General features: G+C 34.3%; 1 long non-coding RNA gene across 1 annotated transcript; it reads right to left on the reverse strand.

Annotated features, from left to right (window-relative positions):
- Window positions 1-242: 242 nt before the first annotated feature.
- Window positions 243-2,012, reverse strand: LOC120091835 (uncharacterized). The gene is made up of 3 exons (XR_005485846.2): window positions 1,672-2,012; window positions 1,490-1,565; window positions 243-496 (listed from the first exon to the last, which is right to left on the reverse strand). It is a non-coding gene; the product is annotated as an uncharacterized LOC120091835 (long non-coding RNA).
- Between the last annotated feature and the right edge of the window lie 305 nt (window positions 2,013-2,317).

Here is a 2,317-nt window from a genome sequence, read left to right on the forward strand (position 1 = left end):
AAGGATGCAAATAAATACCTGATTTAGATATTTATTTTGGTAATCTTACCATTCCATTAATTATTTAAACATATATCCAAAGAATTGGTCCAAGAAAAGTTCAAAAGCCAACAATAAAAGATGGGGAAGTAAATAAAGGCAAACCTTAACCTTCGATATAACATCTGTAACGACCTGACTCCCTAGAATTTGTGATAGGTCAATAAATCTAAAAATGACACTTTTCATGAATTGGCTAAAACTAAATAAATGTTATAAAATAAATAACTTTTATAAAGCTAAATAACTAAAAATCATTCATCAGGGTACCCTTAATTTAAACAAAACATTACTAAAAAAAAAAAAAATTGTCTAGAAACACCAGCCAGACAAACACTAAAAGTTTTCTAAATTCTGGTATTTTAAAATATGAAAACATGAGTGAAAGCATCTGTCTAGTCCCAGTGGCACGATCATGGGTTTCTCTTATCATTCGCCGATGTATCTTTTCCCTTACCTGAAAAATATAACATAAGAAAAGATGAGTATAAAATATTCAGTAAGTAATCCAACTACGGGGGTCAGGTTATGCACTTAAATCCAATAAATGTAACGTATAGTGGGACATGCATATGATAATTAAATCCTAAATAGCCATCTAAGCACGATTTAACTTAACCTAACACGCATCTGGTAGTACGAAGGCTTTCAAACAAAGTAGGGCACCCATCGGCACACAGTAATATAGTAGGAAATCCGCTGATTTTCGACAACATAGTAGAAAACTTGTAGGTATCCGGTAACATAGTAGGAAACCCATAGGCTTCCGATAACATAATAGAAAATCCATCGGCTTCAAGTAATATAGTAGTAAATTCGTCGACTTCCGATAGCAAAGCAGCGTTAGGAAAGTAAATCGTCAATCTTATCTATTGACATATCATGCTTTCAGAAAATTTCACAACATAAATCATAGTACATGTTTCAAGGTCCCACTCATAGTCTTAACAGTGACATACTCAAATCATAGTTATCACTAGCATTTTTTAATCATAGTCATATCAGTATCATAATCTAATGATCGTCATATTAGTAACGTACTTTAATCATCATGCTCATAAAACAGTTCTAGTCATATCTTGTTTCTCAATATCATCCAAATAAATCTATTAAATTATATTGTCTAGGTCACTTGGATCAAAGGTGGTTCCAATAGTAAGATTACTTATCTCGAAATTTAAGCCCAAAATATACTCAAGCAAACTTATCTTCTCCTTGCCAAACAAGACCCTAAAATAATAAACCAAAATTTAATTTCAACTTTGAGGTGCTAATTTCAATCATAATTTAACCAAATAAATCAAAATAACTTTACCGAAAGTATGGTTTAATCCAAACTGCCCCCAATCTCTCCAACAATACGATTCCAAATCAATCACCAAAATTTGAAGATTATAACCCTACAGTATAAAAAATTAATCCAAAAAAGGCTCCAAATTTTGATACTTACTAAAAATCTTGTTGAACTACTTCCAAATCCGCTGGATAGCACACCGAAGATCTTGAAATCCCTCCATACCTCAAATCTAACAACCAAAACCCAAACGCAGCAACAGTCAATCACAACCACAATTTGTCAATCCAAAATCTTGATGAACTCAAAGAAAACACCCAAAAATAACCAATCCTTACCCAAATCTTCAAATTCCACAAAGTTTGGCAATTTCCGACGAAAAATCCAAGGCAGTGGCTCACGAACGATGGTGATCGGGTCAATGTCAGCGATGAGATGCGCGCAATGGACAGAGAGGGAAAGAGAGAAAACGTCTGCAAGCGAGTCTAGCTGGAGCCAACGACATCTTCACGAACCGGGCGACAAGTTGAACGAACACATGTGGTTGGTCGACTGAAGAAGTGAGACGTTTAGGAAACGTGAGAGAGAAAAATGACTGGCTTGGGTGGCTGCTGCTCAGATCGAAGGGACGAGAGAGAATGATGGAGTTTGTTGGGGTTGATACCCTAAATCTCCTGTAGTTTGTAATTGTATTGTACAAAATGTTTATTTATCTAATAAAAGAAAAAGTATTTTATTCGATATTTAGTTGCATTAACCCACAAAAATCAATATACTAAGATTTAGGGTTATCTTCTGTAACTTAAACTTGTATGTGGTGACATACAGGTGGATCATGTAGATAGATAAGACTGGATACCTTATTATGGTGACACTACGAATACGTTCTAGTTGTTACAATTATTGTAAAGTACTACAAATGATCTGATCTTGATCATAATGTGGAGACATATGAGTGGGGTATTCTATACAAATGGCTTGTAT

Source organism: Benincasa hispida, chromosome 11 (genome assembly GCF_027475165.1).
Source record: "Benincasa hispida cultivar pf3 chromosome 11, pf3_genome.v1.1, whole genome shotgun sequence".
Lineage (NCBI taxonomy): Eukaryota > Viridiplantae > Streptophyta > Magnoliopsida > Cucurbitales > Cucurbitaceae > Benincasa > Benincasa hispida.